At 44.5% G+C, this 19,715-nt stretch overlaps 1 long non-coding RNA gene across 2 annotated transcripts in view; it reads left to right on the forward strand.

Moving 5' to 3' along the window:
* Positions 1-225: 225 nt before the first annotated feature.
* LOC116569403 overlaps positions 226-19,715 on the forward strand; it is a 30,225-nt gene continuing 10,735 nt past the window's right edge. Inside the window, exons 1-3 of one of the 2 annotated variants that reach the window (XR_004277010.1) lie at positions 226-300; positions 12,090-12,209; positions 14,277-14,701. This is a non-coding gene — a long non-coding RNA (uncharacterized LOC116569403). Of the gene's footprint in view, positions 301-12,089; positions 12,210-14,276; positions 16,616-19,715 lie in introns of those variants that run through there. The other variant, XR_004277009.1, reaches the window with a different exon arrangement.

Here is a 19,715-nt window from a genome sequence, read left to right on the forward strand (position 1 = left end):
ACTTTGTCTATGTGGCCAGGAAAGGGGTTATACCCTCCTTACAGTTGATGACCTAAGAAGAGACCCTTTTGCTCCTTCCACATCCATATGTCAGATCCTGCAAAGGTCAGGTGCCTACTCTGCAGCCCCATCACCGTGAACGGGAAGATGGGGCAGTGCCAGTGGGTGAAGGCTTGGTCATGCTCTCTCCCTCTCGGACTAGGTAGGAAACTGACCCACAGTCTCGCGAGATGAAGAAGCGGTCATTCTCCAGTGACAACAGAGACGCACGGCAGACAGAAGCAGGAGATACCCACCCCAGTGAGTCTGGATTTGGATATTTTATTTTTGGACACACCAATATTGCATCGTGGCTGGGGCGCAGGGAAGGCGAGGAGAGGGCTCAGTGATAATGTGGGTTTGGTGCACAGAAGAGGGAGAGGTCACCCTCACGGAGCTGCGGTGGCGGCCACCACAGCCAATCTGTTTTCCGGAAGAGAGAGTAGCCGTGGGAAACATGGTCCGAGGGAATGACTGCAACGTTAGGGAATTTCTATATTTGGGTTAAAAAAAAAAAAAAAAGGAAGAAAACACAGGAGCAGTTGGAGAGGACAGACCGTGCAGAGCTTGTAAATTTATGGGAGCCAAGTGAGCCGAATGTTTCAAGGGGGGGGGGGTGTTAGGAGTCTCCAGAGGTAGAGGTGGGTGAGGCCTGAGAAGACAGATGAGTAGATACTTAGGGGCTGACTGTGCCCTCCTGTGCCTTTGGGGATAATGATAATGAACAGTGTCATTGAAGAGTGGTTACTTTTTTTTTTTTTTTTAAGATTTTATTTATTTGTGAGAAGGAGGGCGACAGAGAGCCAGAGCAGAGCGGGAGGGAGAAGCAGACTCCCTGCTGAGCGGGGAGCTGGACATGGGGCTCGATCCCAGGATCCTGGCATCATGGTCTGAGCTGAAGGCAGATGCTTAACCCACTGAGCCACCCAGGCACTTACATGTTTAGGGGCAATCATCAGTGATAAAGTTCATGGGCAGGGCAAGGTGTTGGGATGTGGACTCCAAACTCTCCATTTTAGGCGCATTTTAGTAATAATGGTTGTGACCTCTTCTAGGCACCCTCAGCTGGCTTCTGAGGGGACTGAGGCCCAGAGGTGGCCATGACTTGCACGAATTCCCTATGAGGTCTGCTAGAAGAATGAGGATGGTCAACCAAAGCCTCGAACCTGGGTGTGGTATTCCCCCTAGGTTTGCCATGTGGTGGTCTGCTGCTAGGGCAGGAGGCACAGGTTCAGATGCTTCTGGAAGGTAAAGCAAATCAGTGAAGCAGGCAACCATGGCCCCAGAGAGACAACGCCCCTTTAGTGGTGACCCCATCCCATAGTGGTGGCTCCTACTGCCCAGCTGAGCCGGTTACTGCCACACAAGAGATAGGGGTCTAGTGGTGTCCAGGTTGGATTTTCCAAGAGAAGCTGTTCATCTGCATTTTCATGTGAAACGGCCTACTCTTCACATTTTGGCAGCTAACTTAAAAACATAAAAATACTGTGTGAACAAAACAAGTGTGTGGTTGGGTTGCCAGTGTATGTCCTTGGCTCTGAACTTTGAGGAGTGGGGCAGGGGATGGGGGTTAAGGGGGTGGGGCAGAAGAGGCCAAGATGTGGAGAAAAGGCAGTAGAGGCAGGCTGCAGGTCCTGCTTACTTTTGCTAGAGACTTTGGTGGACACATGGCTCCCATGGTTCCTGAAAACCTGGACACTCCAGTAGGACCAGACAGAGTAAATCTGGAAAAATCTTCAGTGATTGTGGTTCTTTCCTCTTTGGAGTGGAAGATACTATATAATCTGGATTAAAACAGTAGAGGAGAAGTTGAGGGGAGGGGAGGTTTCACTGATTTTGTAGTTATGATTATTGTGAGATCTCATTCATTCAGCTCTTGATTTTTGCCTACTTTGTGCAAAATAGTGAGTTACACCTCGTACGGTATGTGAGATGAGGAAGAAGAGCCCGTGCCCATGCGCTTGAAGCTCGTAAGTGAGGATTCAGAGTATCATTGATCCGCACAGCCTCCCGCCATTCATGTCTTCTGTGCACCGAGTACAGGGGATAAAATGATAAATCGCACCCATTTGTGGTTTGTGGATTCTCAGTTTGGTGTAGAGAAAGACGGGGACACAAATAATTACAGTGCTGTGTATGCGTTACAATAGCAGTGTGATCAAGAAGCGGTAGAGGGGGGCGCCTGGGTGGCTCAGTGGGTTAAAGCCTCTGCCTTCGGCTCGGGTCATGATCTCAGGGTCCTGGGATCGAGCCCCGCATCGGGCTCTCTGCTCAGCGGGGAGCCTGCTTCCCCCTTCTCTCTCTCTGCCTACTTGTGATCTCTGTCTGTCAAATAAATAAATGAAATCTAAAAAAAAAAAAAAAAAAAAAAGAAGCGGTAGAGGAATGCTGGAGGAAAATGCACTGACTTCTGGGGCACCTGGCTGGCTCTGTTGGTAGAGCACTCGACTCCTGATCTCGGGTTGCGAGTTCAAGTCCCCCGCTGGGCATGGAGCCTACTTAAAAACAAAACAAAGAAAATACTGAATGCTGCTTGCACAAGCCACAGGAGGCCTCATTGAGGAGGTAACATTTATGGTAAGTCTTTAGGTATGATTAGGGATTTGCAAAACAGATGAAGGCTTTCCAGGCAGGGGGCATAACTTGCACAAAACTCAGAGGCACAAAGGAACTCACCCGTTTAGGGTGTGATAAGCAAACAAATGTGGAAAGTTGTTCAGGAGAACCACAAGCAAAGTGCTGGGATTCTCATTTACATTATGATTCTGTCCTTCTACGTAAAATGAGTCAGGGCAGGGGGATGGCTTGGACATATCAGACCTTCAGGGAGCTGGGGACTTGTCTTCTATCCTGCACACATCAGGGTTTTATTGGACTCCTACCAGAAAGCAACCAGTCATGTCACCCGTGGGATGGAGAGCAGCCTCTACAAATTACTGCGAAGTGTTTATTTCACTTCTAGTCTTCAGAGTCCAGAGCCCAACTATTTAAAAATGAGAATTCTTTTTTCCTAGACTCTACAGAAAAATTGCCTTATATTACTAAGGAATTAGTGATTCTTCTCCTTTAGATGGTAGGGTTACATCTTAAAAGTGAATCTAATGGTGAGAATCCATTGTCTGCTTACGCTGAATTCTGACATGCAGGTGACTGTTGAATATTTAGAAAATCCATTGAATTAACCCATGATCATAGTTTAGAAATAAACTAGGACCCTTGGAAATATAATGTGTCCATGGCCAATGCCAGGGTGATGACGTTGTCCTGGGGTTAGCACTGCGAGTCCTGTTTCCCAGGGTTCCAACCCACGCGATAGTTCTGCCCATCAGAGCTCCTCACTGCCCGGGCTGGGGGTCAGAGGAGCACACAGTGTTCTCACACCAGCCCCTGGAGCTCAGTCCCTGGTGGAGCAGAGCTCGATGTGGCACCCAGATCTCTTGAGAAAACAAATGACCCAGGATTGTGACAAGTGAAAAAAATACTTGGGTATTAATCAGTTGTACATCTGACTATGAGTGGTAGAGAATACGAGGCAGGCCAAAGATGTAGGTAGGAAGGAGGAAATGAATGAACTTGGAAAAGTTCATTCAGCTCATTGGATCTCATGCTTCCTCTGGAAACACCAAGGAATGTTCTTTCTGTCTTCATTGTCCTATGTTCAGGGAAAATTCCAGTTAAAAATCCTCTGGCAGAGCAGCTTGGTTTTTGTTGTTGTTGTTTTTAATGTACTGTGTCCTTTGGTGAGTTTTCCTCAAAATACTTTAATGAAACAACTTAAATATGCAGAAAAGTTGAAAGAACTTTCCTGAGGACACCCATATACCAACCACCCTGACTGTCCAATTAATATTTTACTACATTTGCTTTCACATATATCCTCTGTCACTCCATTCATCAGCCCATCTTATTTCTTCAGATGCTTGTCAAAGTAAATTGCCATATCCTTTTTAGGTTTTAGTATTTCTTCTTTTTTTTTTCTTCTCTCTCTCTCAAGATAAATTTTTCTCCCAATGATATGCATATGCCTGTGTCATCCAAATCCTTAATGAAACATAGAACGTATGATTATACCAGAAAGTTCTCTTGCCTCTTCCCAGTTAATCCCTACCACTGTCAACCTCCTCTTCCCAGGCACTGTTCTGACTTTTTCCACTGCTGATCACTTTCATCTGTTCTAGGGCTTCATAAAATGGAATCGAAGAGTATAGACTCTTCTGTCTGGCTTCCTTCGCTCCGCACAATGTCTGTGAGAGCCAGCCATGTTCTTGTGAATATCAGTAGTATTTCTGACCAACATTCCATTGTCTGGATAGATCATATTTTGTTTATTCATCCTGCTGTTAATGGGCACCTGGCCTGTTTCTAATTTTTGAATATTATATGTAAAGCTGCTATGGACATTCTTGTATAAATTCTTTTTTGTGGCTATGTTTTCTTTTCTTCTGGATAAACACCTAGGAATGGAGTCCACAGAATGAGTTTACACCGTTTAGTTTAGCACTGATTAGTGACATCACTGTAGCTCAGAACATCCCATGCCTCTACCCCCTCTCTCCATCTTATTCTTTGCTTTCTTCATCCTATTCTACCGAGTACCTTCTTCCACATCTGTTCTTTTTTTTTTTTTTTTTTTTTTATAATGCACCCTGTTCTCTCTCCTGATAGGGTATAATGTTTTATTACTATTTTCTCACTGCCTGAACAATTCTTCCAGAGAAGGACAGCATGGTTTTGTTGAGAAAGCCCTGATTCTTGGGCTATGTTCACGACACATCATCTCGTTCCTCTGGTCACTGTCCTCTCTGGGCACCAGTTTTCTCCTCTGTTTATTCAGGGGATTGGAAGCGAGAGCTAGAAGTCCCTTTTCCTGATCTATCATTATGTGAATCTCTGACTACTTTTTCCAAGACACAAATCGGTCAGAGATAGAAGGGGAAACAAGGGGCAGAAAGTAAGGATGTTGGGGTAGAGATGGAGAGGAAGCATATAAAAACAAGTAGACATCTTTCCTGCTTCTTGGCCAGGAAACCAGCAACACGTTCTCTGGGACCAGGTCAGTCTTATCCTACAGCTAGATTTCTTACCATGGTTTTGGGGTTAGGTACCGCATCTGGCTTTACCTTTTTCTATGCTGCTGGATGCCCCCTATCTTTTTGGTTCTCCCATTAATACATATTAGTTCTGTGCTCCAGAAATGTTCAGTGTATCTTTTAAGGTAGCACTGTATGCCAATGAACCAACAAGGAAAATCAAAAGGGGTTCTTTCTTGCCCAGGTAAATATATGCAATTTAATAAAGGCTTTGTGGATGTGATACATTAATTTTTATTGTCTAATCCAGGGTTGGGACATGAATGTTGAGAGAGTTATGTCTAAGAAGTGAAAACTAGTGGCTCATCACAGCCTAGAGGGGGAATTTCCCTTGAGCACATGAGGCTGTGTGATTGAGGTCCTCTCTATACAGGGTCCATAACTATGTGATCTGAACTTTATGGAGTAGGCTCAGTTCCAAAAATATTATCTGGCTGCTCTCAAAGGTACCCCCTTACTTATCAGAACCCATATCCCACTTTTTGGCTCAAAAAATGTGGTCCCTGGGCGTGTTGACTGATACCATTTCCAGCACATGTGCTCTTGGGTTTTCCCTCCCTGACAATACTTAGCACATATGTCATTTAGGTCGTCGGTACTGGGCTTAGAGAGAGAGAAGCTGGATGAAAGAGAAGCTACTGAATAAAGAGAGAGAGAAATATTTTAAAAAGTAGCATAGAATTGGGGGGGGAGGATGAATAGAAGATTAAAAAAGAACAAAATGGGATGTGTGCAAAGAAAAGAGAATGAAATAAGTGATGATATTTTATGGTAAAAAAACAAAAGCAAACTCCAGACTAATCTCTTGCAAAAACCCGCTTTGTCCAAAACAGGAAGATTTAAGAGTAAAACGCAAGTGTTGGCCCAGAGCGCCCCCTGGCACATGTCCCTGCAACTGCAGGGTGTACATCTTCATGTCTCTAATGTGTTTTGATGTACTCAAAACGTGCTCCTATTTCACAACACACACAAATTAATCATAGTTCAAAAGGAGCAGAGCAAGGCTTTCAATTCAAGCTCTAAGCAATCATATTAGTGATTATTTTTGTTTCTTATCCACCAATTAAGCTCACTGAATTCCAGCTAATTAAGTGACTCAACTCAAAGATAAGGGAATCAGGACATATACTAAGGATGGCATGGGCTCTAGCTTTTAAATAATTATCTCTCTGAGGTCAGGGCTCTTCAGTTTCCTATGATATGCCAGTAGATTGAATATCAAGGGTCATTGGCCCAAAACCAAAAAGGCATTTGGACGGTTCTAAGGTTGTCAGTCCTCTCCTTGGATGTGGAGGTTATGAGCACTGTGACTTGAAGACCCAGGAGTGGGAACTGGACCTCACATGGCTTTGAAAAACCTCCCAGCACAGCGAAAGCTCTGTGGTGTGCCCCTTATATCTGCCATCTAAAACCCTCCTCCAGGAAGAGAGGGAGAACTCTACGCTCCAGATATCTTTAGGAATCACTAGACAGTTAACCCACACAGAGAAGGGCTTCAGAAGATGGACCAAGCAAGTAGAGATTTTCATTTTGCAAACTGAAGAACTCATAAGGTTTGAGGTGAGGAGGATGATCAGATAAATGGGGTCAGGATCAAGACCCTCAGAGCGCCTTGTTCTGAGAACCCTGACTAGTGAGGCTGGTGGATTGGGGTGGGGTGTGTGCAGCCACAGACGTGGATTGAGAGAATCTTAAAAAGCTGGAAACATCTGCCCAACATGGACTTTCAGCTCAAGCTGGCCTGCAGACACCCCCTTCCCCCATATTTAGTTAACCCCAAATCTTCACTAAAGCCCGAGAATGTCTATCCAGAAACCTGTTTGAACAAGGGCCCTTTTACTTGATTTAAAAAAGAGAGAGAGAAACTTTCCATTTCTAAGACTGACAGCTACAAGTCAGTTGTGTCTTTGGCCTGGGCCACCCCTTGGGAAGACACTGTGCAGGGCCGTGTCCTGTGGCTAAGAGCCATTCCCAAAGAGGGGCACAGCTGTAAGCCTTTGGCCATTAGCCTTTCCAGCACTAGAGGACAGATGCGTTGGCTCTGAAGAAGGAGCCAGAGTGAGGGCCACAGGAACTATTACAGTCCACCCCTTGAGTGCTCTACTCCCCTCACATCCTACCGCCAGTTTGTCCTATCTGGGAACCGTCCCTCTAGAATTCTGGTCGGTTTTCTTTCCTGGGAGCTTATAAGGGAAGAGTTATTAGGATGAAGTATAGCCCCTGCACTTATAGCTGATCTCAAAGCTATAAATGATGTTACTCACCCCTCTCCCCTGCAACCCATTCTAGATTTCTCTGTGCCTGGGCTAGTACTCCTGCCAATTTAGTGGCTTGTCCAGTTAAGTGACTCTGACCCTCATCCCTGAGGTATAGAAGCCTCTGGTTACCTTGCTCTTCTCAGGCTGTGTCTACTACTACACTTCTCACTTTACCTTTGAAACTCAACATAGAGCACTAAGAGATGTCCCAGTGTGTCACCCGAGTGTCAAATGTATGGTACATAACTTGCAGCATCAGACCTCCCTCCCTACATACTTCCTATGGATATTGGGGGCAAGTTTTTTTCTTAAAAAGGGACTTTATTGGGGTGCCTGGGTGGCTCAGTGGGTTAGGCCTCTGCCTTCGGCTCAGGTCATGATCTCAGGGTCCTGGGATCGGCTCTCTGCTCAGTGGGGAGCCTGCTTCTTCCTCTCTCTCTCTCTGCCTATTTGTGATCTCTGTCTGTCAAATAAATTTAAAAAAAAGATTTTATTTTTTATTCTGAAAGAGGGAGAGAGTGAACATGAATGGGGGAGGAGCAGATGGAGAGGGGAAGCAGACACCCCGCTGAGCAGAAAACCCAATGTGGGGCTCGATCCCAGGACCCTGAGATCATGACCTGAGCCGAAGGCAGCCGCTTAATAGACTGAGCCACCTAGGGGTCCCCCAGAGACAACTTTCTATGAATACATCAGTTTATCTCTTCATTAGGTGGACATTTAGGATGTTTGAAAATTTTTTTTAGCTATTATGAACATTCATGTCCAAATCCTTTTGTGAGGATGAGGCTCAGAAATCTGTATTTTTAACGAGAAATGTCAGGTGATGCTTAGGCACACTCGAGTTGATTACCTGTCTGTTAGAATGAATCCTGACTTTGTGCTGAGGTGGCTGAAGGAGATCTAGCTCCACAGCTGGGTCTGACTCTGTAGCCATATATATATATATATATTAAATATATATAAATATATATAATAATATATAATAAAATTTTAAATATATATATTTAAGATTTTATTTATTTATTTGAGAGAGAGAGAGGGAACACAAGAGTCCACAAGCAGGGGAGAGGGAGAAGCAGATGCATACTCCCCACTGAGCAGGGAGCCTGAAGTGGGGCTTGATCCCAGGATGATGGGATCATGACTTGAGCTGAAGGCAGATACTTAACCAGCTGAACCGCCCAGGCACCCTCCATAGCCATATTTTGATGTGGACCTGGATTCCAATTTAACTAACTTTCCATTGTAAGTGCTTCCAGGAATGTATAAGTGTAGAAAGAAAGAGAAAATTCTCCTCTGACCTCCCATATCCTCCTTCACTGCCCCAGCCTACTCCCCTTGCCCAAGGCAATCACCATTGACAACTGAGGTGTGCCCTTGACTGCCTTTTTAAAAAAAATTAAATTAATTAAATTAAATTAAATTATTTGACAGAGAGAGAGAGAGATCACAAGTAGGTCAAGAGGCAGGCGGGGGTGGGGTGGGGTGGGAAGCAGGCCCCCCGCTGAGCAGAGAGCCCGATGCAGGGCTCGATCCCAGGACCCCGAGATCATGACCTGAGTGGAAGGCAGAGGCTTAAACCACTGAGCCACCCAGGTGCCCCCCCTTTACTGCCTTTTATAAACAAGTTTATTTCACATAACTGTATTATTCTGCAAACTGCTCCTTTTGCCAAACAATAAGTCTTGAAGATCATCGTGGATCTACCGCATTCATTTTTAAGATTGCTTAATATTCCACAATATGGATATATCCTCATTTATTTAACTACTTCCCTTTCGATGACTCATAGAGTTGCCTTTCTTCCCGTCTTCCTCCCTGTCCTTCCTTCTTCGTCTGTCTGTCCTTCCTTCCCTCCCTCCCTCCCCCGTCCCTTCTCCTTTGCTAATATAAACGTTGCTGTACCAAGCAGCAACCATTTCTTTAGCATGGATTCTGGAGGAGAATTAACTGGGTCGGATGATACGTAGATTTTAAATTTCGACTGATTCTATTCAATTGCCCTCCCAAGCAGCTTCACTAAATTATACTTGAGCAAGTTATTTAATTTCTGGCTCCTTTCTTTCCTCCACTACAGAAATTAAATACAGTAAAACCTACTACATGGGATGGGCAAAGTGATTAAAGGAGAAAATCAGTGTAAAAACAGAGCTTGCGGTGTTGACGGTTATCATCTATAGGTTTTAGGATCAGGTAGAAAGAGGTTTTTTCTGTAACTTTAAGTATGAGCATTTGTGGAGACTGGGGATGGTCACGACTCTTCTTGTGTGAGGTCTTCAGATTTGGTAAATTACAATTATTTAAATAATTAAAATATTTAAGTTACTATTCAGTTTCATTATTTAAATGAATTTACATTAATTAAATAATTTACAATTATTTTAAAAGTTATCTGAAATATGGTGGTGTGATTTTAATTGTTGTGCTAAAGTATCACTTAGCAACCCTACCTTAGGATCATTGGACTCTCAGCAAATGTGACTTAACTTACTATTTCGTAACAAATAGGGCCCAAACATTTCATGAAAAAAGTTGGAAGTTAATATGTAAGAAATGACTAAGAGAAAAGTCATTTTTGTCCAAGAGCAATGCAAATGATTTCTACTTGTTATTGAAATTAACCAAGAAGATGACAGTTTACTGCCTTGTGGAATATTAATGAATTTTATATCTAATTCAATAGTTTTATCTAGTTTTCTTTTACTTCTTCTCTCTCTCTTTTCTTTTGGAGGGGAAAAGAGGCAAGTGGGGGAGGAGTAGAGGGAGAGAGAGACAGAGACAGAGAATCTTAAGCAGGTTCCACGTCTGCTCAGAGCCGACTTAGGGCTCCTATCTCATGACCTTGAGGTCATGACCTGAGCCCAAATCAAGAATCAGACACTTAACTGAGCCAGCTGGGTACCCCAATTAGTCTTCTTTAATAGACTATATGTACATCCATTTCTTGTGTCTGCCTCGGAATCATTCTGTGGCTTCTGTCATGAATGAGCTAAATGAAACTCTGACATATGCTTCCTGTCTATGTTTTTTGGCATTTTAAGAATCATACTTTTGACAGTACTCAAGATTCCGCCATACTACTACTGCCACTTTTGGCAGGTGGGTCACAACTTTTGGACTTCCACCCCTCTGTCCTCTTTTGAGTCGTCTCCAAATTCTCCGTGGCTCTGGAGAGCGATGACACGGAAGGCTCAAGTAAGGACGGAGGTTCCCCTCCCGCGGGTTCTCCTGCGTCACTGCTCTGGCCCCCAGCTTTGACGTCACCTCCTTTCCAAACCGCCCATTATCCTTCTCTCTTATCTTCCGCTTCACAACTTCCCCTTGAGCTGTACTTACCAACTGTACTGAAATTGCTTATTTACTTGCCTTTCTCGGGGCCTTCCGTGGGAGCATAGCCTATATTTTGTTTAACTTTTTATCCCCAGCTTTCAGCACGGGGTCCAGCTGTTAGTTACTCAACCAATATTTTAATGAATGAATCACAGAATGACTATTACCCCAGTCTTTGTATTTCAAGGGTGTTACTGCTTCGTTACATATAATTTATTGTTCCAACAACAGTGATGCCAATCTTTAGCTTGTGTATATCTGGTAGTTCTTCCTTTGTGGGTTGTGGTGCCTAACAGAGTCTCTACTCTTTTCAGAGCACGGCTCCTTTAAGACCAGTAGAAGTCAGTTTAAAGAGGAAGAAGTACAATCAGACACTAAGTAGAATTCATGACTGTGCCGATCTAGCCATACCTATTTCGTGTATTTCTTAGAGTCTTCTAACTTGCCTATTCATCTGTCCCTGCCTGGTTTGCTCTTAGATTTGCCCCCAAGATGCTGATCTTAGCTTGTCCTAGTTTGAACTTGGTGTCTCTGCTTATTGACTCACGCTCTGATCTCCACCCATCCCCAATTCTGCTTTTCTACTCTTTGGCTTCTCCAAGCACCTGACCTCAGCTCAACCTGCCTTTGGCCTTGTTTCTCCTGCCCGACACCAACAACTGGAAGGAGCCCTGCCCTTCTGTGAGGCGAGAGATGGGGCTGAGTGTGGCTTACCTTAAATGAAGCTTGCATTATGAGAGGGAACAAACAGGCACACAGTGTTTTAGAAAGGCTCATGTGAACTGAGAATCGGCATTGTTTTCACAATACCTTTCTTCTGTTTCTGCTTTTGGTATGAAATACGTGTTTTGCCAATATGGAATGGAATATTCCAGAAGTAAGGAAAAAAAAAAAAAAACAAGCAAACCCCAAACCCTGGTTGCATGTCAGTCATTAGAGTAAAACTGCTTTCATTTTAGTTTCTTTTCTAACTTCCTGCACAAAGGAGAGAAAATTTTACAGTTTGGAAAAACATTTAGACCTAGCCTGTTGAACTGGTCCCGCAGAACTTAATTCTGTTAACTGTAGAAATGACTCTGTAATATTTTAACAAATGCTTCAGAAGAAAGTGTTAAGAAATTACAGCAACTCTGGCTTTGGACAATTGGAAAATAGCCATTTTTAGACCATTAAAGTGAATTTGTAGCTTCTTATTCACATGGTGTTTAGCCCAGTTTGGTTCTTAAAAAGGAAGCCTCCAGAAGATGCATTTTGCAGCATGAAGTCTGCTAATGAGACAGGAAAGGCTCCTCAAGCTTGTTTGCAACTTCTCAAAGGGGCTCTTTTCAAATGTCTGGGTTCTGTTTTTGTTTTTGTTTTCTGTCTCCAGGTGAAAAATTAGAGGAACTGTCGCACCAGACCCGCTGGTCACCCTCACGTCATGGGATCCAGACCAGAAGGCGGCTCGCCCACCGGAGTGCATGTGATCTGCGTGTGACAGGCTGGACAGGTTGGTGGCATTTAGGTGATGATGGCACCAGCACTGGCAAGGAGCCCGACCCAAAGGACCACGAAAAAGGAACAGGTTTCAGACAGGCTGTTTTACTGTGTCCCAGTGGTTATTTTTGCCAACTTCAGCCTATTCTTTCTTTACCCCTGAGCGAAAGAGACACATAATCATTATTAAAATGTTCTGAATATATAGGTCACTCCGTTTCTTTTACTTATCTTTGATCTGAAGTGTATCGATTTCTCTCTCTCCACCCATCCAACTCAATTTACGTTTAGATAAAGCTTTCAGATTAATTGCATCCTGGAAAAAAAAAAAAAGATTTAGGGAGATGAATGCTGTTTAAAAAAGCTGTTGCCTTTTTCCCTATCACTGGGAAGACTGAAATGACCAGCTTTCGTAAAAAGCCTTTAAAAGGTTTTTCGTTCAAACAACGCCCAGTTGTGATATTTTCTATAAACCCTCATGGGTAGTGCACCTGCTGTAAATATTTCATTTTATGTGGTTTTTATTTAAAATTTCTCAATCTCTTTTACTAGAATTGAAAGAAATCTGGGGAGTGTTTCGGTCATTGTTTTCATTGATTTTTTTCCCCCTTCTCCCGTGTGGCTGGTTTTTCACTGCAACACCATCTGTCAATAAATCAACAGATCCACAGGAATAGTAAGAACCAGAGAGATCGGTGTTACCCCAGGAGTGAGCTTGCTTGTCAAGGGACACAGCTTTTGGAGATACAAAGTCTTCTAATGCATATAACCAACTCTATAGGCTTTGGGAAGGAATGCATTTTGAAAATATGGGGACCTAAAGGCAGGACCAAAATTACAAAATATTGAGGTGTGACTGTTTAAACCTTTTTCTTGTATCTGCAAATTTATTTCACTTATTATTTTAAATATAGCATCTTCCTAGAGTAAACACTAATATATTATACACTCCAAAGTTTGTTAAAAGGGTAGATCTTGTGAAATGCTCCTACCATAATAAAATAAAGTTTAAAAAGTCTTAAAATTTTTTATCAAGTTGTTTTCCCTTTTATTAACTATTGGCACTAGTCTGAATACTGTTGACAAACAATATTGAAATAACCTTGTTTCTAATAATTTCACACCAAGGTGAGAATATTCATAAAATAGGTTCATAGAAGGGGCACCTGACAGGTTCAATTGGAGGAGTGTGTGATTCTTGATCTCAGGGTTGTGAGTTCGAGCCCCACATTGGGCATAGAGATTACTTAAAATCTTAAACAACAACAACAACAACAGTTCCTCAAAGTAGAACTTCTGGAACAAAATGTACCTGCATTTATAATTTTGACAGAGATCACCAAATTACCCCCCACTGGGGTTTTACCAGTTTATACTTGTTCCTACAATGTACAAGAGTATCTGTTTGCTGGTGGCCTTGGCAACAGAGTGTGTGGAGTTTTGCCAAACTGATTTGTAGGACTGATGTTTCAGTGTAGTTTCAAACAACATTTATACATTAGGACCGAGGTCTAAAAATCTGTTAAAAGTCTTAAAGCCGTTTGCATTTTGTTTTTTCTAAATGGTGTATTCTTACATTTTGTCAATTCTTTTATTGGGTTGTCGATTTTTAAAAAATTAATTTGTGGCACCTGTTTATATATTCATGAACATAGCCTTGGTCTGTGGTATAGTCGAAAGTGGTTTTTCCTCAATTCGTTTGTTTTGATTTTTTTAATGCTAAAAGGTTTATGCTTTATAAAGATGAATTTATAGGTATTTCATTTTATGATGTCTGGATTTTGTGTCACAGTTTGAAAGGTCTTCCCCAATCCGAAGTAATAAAAAAAGGCTAAGTTTTCTTTTTCTTTTTCTAGTTCTCTCTCCCCATTTGTCTCTTTTTTCCTACCTTCCCTCCCTCCTTCCTTCTTTTCTTCCTTTTTTCCTTTTCTCCTTGTTTTTCTTTCTACTTTTGAATCTTAGATCTTTTTAGGGTCAGGATTTGTTTTAGTTTTTTTTTTTTTTAAATGTAATTGGCATTTTTTAATTGTTTAGCCAACAGTTTTAGGTTGGATTGTTTTTGTTCTATTCCCCGTTCTAGAGAGCTGGAGTGAGCGTCATAATATACTGCCAAACAGAGTTCCAGAAATGAGTTAAATCCAGACTGGACGTGTAGCCAAGCTGGGAACCGGAATCACAGGGCGAAGCTTGGAGATCACTACTAGAGAAATACAGGAAAACAGTCTAATCACCGGAGGGAGGACAACACTGGGAGATGTATCAGCCCAGCGAAGCAGCTGCAAACGGTGTCGGGGAGCAGGTGTACGGTGAAGGCCAAGGAGGGGGATTCAGAACCGAATCTGCGAACGCTGAGTTTGTTCAAAAGCCTGTTACCAGCATCATGATGCTTTCAGTGAGTCACCCGGGGCTGGATGACGGGCTAATGCCGAGTCTGAAATAACTGGAGAAAGGCTGGATGCGCGCAGTTCAGGAGGTGCTTGAAGCGCACCAGACCCTGAGACACAGGTAGTGTCGCGGCCAACGGCGTAAGTAGTGTCGGGCACACGACCATGGCTCCAGGGAGTGAAATCAGGCGGAGGGAAAACTGCAGGCTAACCAAGGAGGGCAGCAGGTCAAAGATGGCGTCGGGAGCCAGGAGCTCTCCAGGAGCCCTGGGGCAGGTGCACGTGAGGCAAGGCGAGGCGTCTAAGTCGGTGAGCGGAGAGCGGCGGGACCACGGCCTGCGCAACCGTGGTGCGCGCGCGGTCGAGGAGACCGGAAGCTCCAGACGGAAGTTACGTCTCCGCTGAGTGACTCCGCCCCGGAAGTGCCGCCGGATGTGCTCTGCGGGAGGTGGGAGCCAATCTTCCGTCCCTGGCAGTGGCCGGGATTTCACCGGGCGCAGAGTGGCCGCAGTGTGTGGGTGCGGGGGGCAGCCGGCCGGGCTGCTGCTGACCCAGGACGGATTCCCCGCTCTGTCCTGCAGCGTCTGTTTCCATGCAGGGAGGTTCTGGGGCTCAGGGACTTCGCTTTATCCCTGACGGCCATGACAGATCCCAGGAACGTCTCTCCCCTTGATAGCTGTCAGGGGTCTTCGTCCGGGGCAACAGTACTCCAAGCTGATTCCGTTTGGAAAAGGGTTTGGGCAGATTCTTGGATTTACTCATTTATTGCATTTTTATCCCGGAAAATCTCAAACCTACAGAGAAATTTCAGGAATAGCAGGACAACTCCTTAGGCCCACCCACAGACATTTAGTCGGAACGCGTCCCGGACAAGGAGCCCTCGCAGGGTGGTCGTACGGGGGGACCAGACGTGCTGAAATCGGAGTCTGGGAAATCAGTAATGGCAGATTTCTGAGAAACGAGAGCTTTCCCTGGGCTCCGGGGACGGACTAGGAGTTGCCTTGCCAGGTTGTGGGATGTAGCTTTAGAGGACACAGGTGACTCGGAAGGGGTTTGGGGAGCCCAGTGTCCCGCCTCCTGAGGTTCTAGGAAATGGAGTGGACACAGGCTCTCCAGCCTGTTGGACAGAACGAGTAGACTCTGAAGGCCTCTCAGGTCCCAGGGGCCCCAGAGGGCATCGATCTTTTCAGCCAAAGTCGTCGGTGTTCAGAGCTCCCATAGGATCTGTTAAGAGAGAATGCAGTCGCAGGCAGGAGTAGGGGGCCCTCCGCGTTCCCAGCAACGTTCCCTCAGATGGCCAGGTGAAGCTGTCAGCCCCACCGACCCTCCCTTTTCAGAAGGTGACGGCCTCCTGCTCCTCAGAGAAAACAGACGCAGGTAGAGAACTCTCAACAGCCCGGCATTTCTGCACAGTTAAAATGAAAGAAGTGTTGTCTTTTCCTAAGGCTCTAATCCCGTCCTCAGAGGAATCCGACACCTCAATCTCAGACTTCCAGCCTCCAGGACTGTGAAAAAATGAATTCCTGTTGTTTACGCCACCCCGTTTACGCCATCACTTCATCATGGCTGCCCAAGCACCCCGAAACAGTTTTATTATCACAGAGTAAAGCTGTGGCCAGTCTTCTCCATTTCCAATGGATAGATGTTTCCGCCCTTTATACCCAATATGATGGCTCCCAGATGGTTTTGGAGTGACAATGGAGATACCTCATGAGACATCTAATTTATCTAGGGTCAGAGACCAGGTATAGGATGGACCCAGGCTTCCCATAAGGATATTTATGAGAAAGAGCCCCAAGGCTACATTGGTGGACAGTGAGCACAGGTCAGTTCAAAGCGGAGAACACAAGCTACATGATGAAGTAGACAGCGTGGGGGACGAGGTATAAGCTGGAGGCCCCGGTGTGACAATGCGAGGCCTAGGAAGGGGCAGTGCAGGCCAGAGTTCATGCCAGCGTCCTTTTCCACAGGTTCTCTCTCACCTGGCTGATAGCTGCACCTCAGACGGCAGGTCCCCTCTTGCTCTTTTTTTTTTTTTTTTACAGATTTTATTTATTTGACACAGAGAGAGAGAGAGACAGTGAAAGAGGGAACACAAACAGGGGGAGGCGGGAAGGGAGAAGCAGGTTTCCCGCTGAGCAGGGAGAAAGATGAGGGGCTCGATCCCAGAACCCCAGGATCATGACCTGAGCCCAAGGCAGAGGCTTAACAAGTGAGCCACCCAGGTGCCCCAAGTCCATTCCAGTTCTAACCACAACTGAGTGATTCTGTTTTCCAGCTGGACACGTGCCCAGTTCAACACCAAGAAACATAATGATGGGGCACCTGGATGGCTCAGTGGGTTAAGCCTCTGCTTTCGGCTCAGGTCATGATCTCAGGGTCCTGGGACCCAGCCTGTGGGTCCCTGCATCGGGCTCTCTGCTCAGCTGGGAGCCTGCTTCCTCCTCTCTCTCTACCTGCCTCTCTGCCTACTTGTGATCTCTCTGCCTCTGTCAAATAAATAAATAAAATCTTTAAAAAAAAATGTAATGAGGAGTTTGTTTCTACAAGTCAGTGTGCTCCCAAGAGCAGAAGGAGAGTTGGGGCGAGGGCATATTAATTCAGTGTTTTTGAAGAAATGCACTGTCAAGACTGTGCTGAAGCAAACATGAAAATAGTTCTTAGTGGGATGGGGTTGTGGGTAAGCGTCACGATCATTCTTTTGCATTTTGGTTTAATCTCGTTATGCTCTATTTTCGACGAACTACTTTTAGACGGTACACTGGGCTGCCGCTCTGGGAGCTAGGTTTTGGGCTCCGACTCTGTACCCAAGGACGTTCAGATTGCCGTTGCCAGGGCGACTTGCGACCTTCCTGCTACCTCCTCCTTCCTCCCACTTTTATTTAATTAAAAAAAGGTAATTTATGTTTTGCTTTGGTGGTAGTCCTGTGACATAAAATCAACTATTTTTTTAAAGATTTATTTATTTATTTGACAGAGGGAGACACAGCAAGAGAGGGAACACAAGTTGGGGAGAGGGTGATGGAGAAGCAGGCTTCACACTGAGCAGGGAGCCCAATGCGGGGCTCAGTCCCAGGACCCTCGGACCATGACCCCAACTGAAGGCAGACACTTAATGACTAAGCCACCAGGTGCCTCTGTGACTGGCTTCTCTGACGTAGCATGTTTTCAAAATTCATCTGTGTTGCAGTGTGTATTTACGGCTCATTCCTTTTTATGGCTGTGTAATATTCCACTGTGCAGCTAGACGTCATTTAGTTAATCATTTGTCTGCTGATGGACATTTGGGGTTTTTTTTGTTTTTTTTTTTTTTACCTTTTGGCTCTTGTGAAGAGTGCTGCCACGATCATGTGCGCAGAAGTATTTGGGCCCTTAATTTCAGTCTTTTAGGTATGCACCTTGTAGTTGAATTGTTGGATCTTACAACAACTCTGTGTATTTACTTAATTTTTAAATTTTCGAATGCTTATTCACTTTTCCTTTTTCACTGAAGAGGTAATACACATGCATTAGGAATTCAAACAGAACAAAAAGAGGTTATGGGAAAAGGCAGGCTCTCTCCCACTCTGACCCCCAGTCTTTCTCCTTAGAACAATTTCTGGCTCCCAAGGGTTAACAGCTTCCTATGTATCCATCCAGGCAATTTCTTTATGCATACGAATTATATCTCCTTCCCTGTCTTACATAAATGGGAGCAATGAGTTTCTCCACTGCCCAAACCCCTCTTCTTTTGGGTACAGTTTCACCTGTGGGTGGTCTGTAGCCAGAACTGGTGGACCCACAAACATGGGGATGCTTGCTGCTGGTGCCGAGTCTTTCTCTTCTCCCAACCTTCCCTTCATCTGTTGCTGGGTCCAGGCTGGATGACGCCTGCTTAGCTGGTCTGCATAGCCCTGTCTGGATCAGATCATCGGCTCTCATGGTCCTCCATGCAGCCCTCTGGGCGTGCAGTGGCAGGCCCGGGAGTATGTAATTATGCCGTGGAACGCCGGGGCCCAAGCAGCACTATATTCATTTATAAGTCACTGAACGCACTGTTCTGGTTTGACCTACTTTGTAGTTGAAGAGCTACCAAGTAAATGAGAGACGTGGTTTACAGTGCGGAAAGCTGCTTTTTCCCAAAGAGTCTCAAAGACTCTTTTTGTCAAAACATCTTTGTCAAAATGGCTATAAGCTTGTTAACTCTTTGAGAGCAGGACTGCGTTTTACGCATGTGTGTGAAATCCACATCTCCTGGATAATCCCTTGAGGTCTAGCAGGTGATCAGCATATGTCTGTTGTAGGCCTGAAGTGAGTTTTATTATTTTTTTATTTTATTTTATTTTATTTTTTAAATGTATGGATGCTTTTTTTTTTAAAATATTTTATTTATTTATTTGTCAGAGAGAGAGGGAGAGAGAGCGAGCACAGGCAGACAGAATGGCAGACAGAGGCAGAGGGAGAAGCAGGCTCCCTGCCAAGCAAGGAGCCCGATGTGGGACTCGATTCCAGGATGCTGGGATCATGACCTGAGCCGAAGGCAGCGGCTTAACCCACTGAGCCACCCAGGCGTCCCGAGTTTTATTTTGAATATGAAGAAACCTCTTGAGGACATATTTAGATTTAAGATATCAAGGAAAAGGTTTGTATAGACTAACACCGATGAACAATAGCAGGATAGATCAGGTGTAGAATACAGAGCAGCACAGTTAAAGCTCCCAGGTTAATGTTGGGACATCTTTATTCTCAAAAATGGTGAAAGTCACATGTTACAGTGGGACATGAGTTGGGTGGGAGAAACAAGCAGGCTAGAACCTCATGTTCATCTACAGGTTCAAAACTGAATTAATTTCTTCCCTGTTGAAAACTGGTCACGTACCTTTATTTTCCTCCTTGGTTAAGTGTATCAACATCTTCACACTCTGAAAAACCAGGAATCTTGGAGATCTAGAGTCTTCTGCTCTCACCTGTATCCAGTTGGTCACCAAATCACTCCTGCCGAGTATCTTCAAGGTCCTTAAACTTACCTAGCAATGGCTCCAGCCTTGGTTTATGATAATACAATTTTTTCCTTTTCTTTAGGCTATGGACACATTTCTGGAGAAGTCTCTTCCTGTCTCTTGTCTTGCTGTCTTCTCACTTAGTCTGTCTTAAAA

This window comes from Mustela erminea, chromosome 11 (genome assembly GCF_009829155.1).
Source record: "Mustela erminea isolate mMusErm1 chromosome 11, mMusErm1.Pri, whole genome shotgun sequence".
In the NCBI taxonomy this organism is placed as follows: domain Eukaryota; kingdom Metazoa; phylum Chordata; class Mammalia; order Carnivora; family Mustelidae; genus Mustela; species Mustela erminea.